The sequence below is a fragment of the Galeopterus variegatus genome, unplaced genomic scaffold (genome assembly GCF_000696425.1).
Source record: "Galeopterus variegatus unplaced genomic scaffold, G_variegatus-3.0.2 Scaffold5728, whole genome shotgun sequence".
Taxonomy (NCBI): Eukaryota; Metazoa; Chordata; class Mammalia; order Dermoptera; family Cynocephalidae; genus Galeopterus; species Galeopterus variegatus.
Window position 1 is genome coordinate 38,916 of NW_007731839.1, and position 399 is coordinate 39,314.

General features: G+C 31.6%; 1 protein-coding gene across 1 annotated transcript in view; it reads right to left on the minus strand.

The window, feature by feature from the left end:
- Window positions 1-399, minus strand: part of LOC103605315 (tetratricopeptide repeat protein 39C-like) — a gene marked incomplete at its 3' end in the record, with an annotated part of 23,706 nt that overhangs the window by 17,759 nt on the left and 5,548 nt on the right. The gene's annotated exons all lie outside the window — the stretch shown is intronic.

Below are 399 nucleotides of genomic sequence, written 5' to 3' on the forward strand. Positions count from 1 at the left end.
AATTCTAGGAAGTCCAAATTTTGGAGGTCAAAATAAAAGTTAAATTTCACATTTGACTTGAGCCAAATAGAAACTAAGAATCTTCAGGTATAAATCAGAAATAGAGACAGAGATAGAGTGAGCGAAAGAGAAAAGAAAGGGGGAAAAACCAGTTTCTGGTAGTCTAGAATGAAAAGTGTGCATGTTACAATTTAGCAGACATATATCCTTCTTCATTTAAGGTTTGGGAGAAAATGCTTTTCTGTGAATTTTAATTGATTTCTTTTTGAATTTTAATTTTTTTCAAGTAAATCCTGCCTCTGAAAGTGGCAGGTTTCTGCTGTCAGTGTCAGAGAGAGGGATAATGACATAAGCAAACAAATCAGGTCAATTTTACCTTTTTTTTTTTTTTTTTTTTTT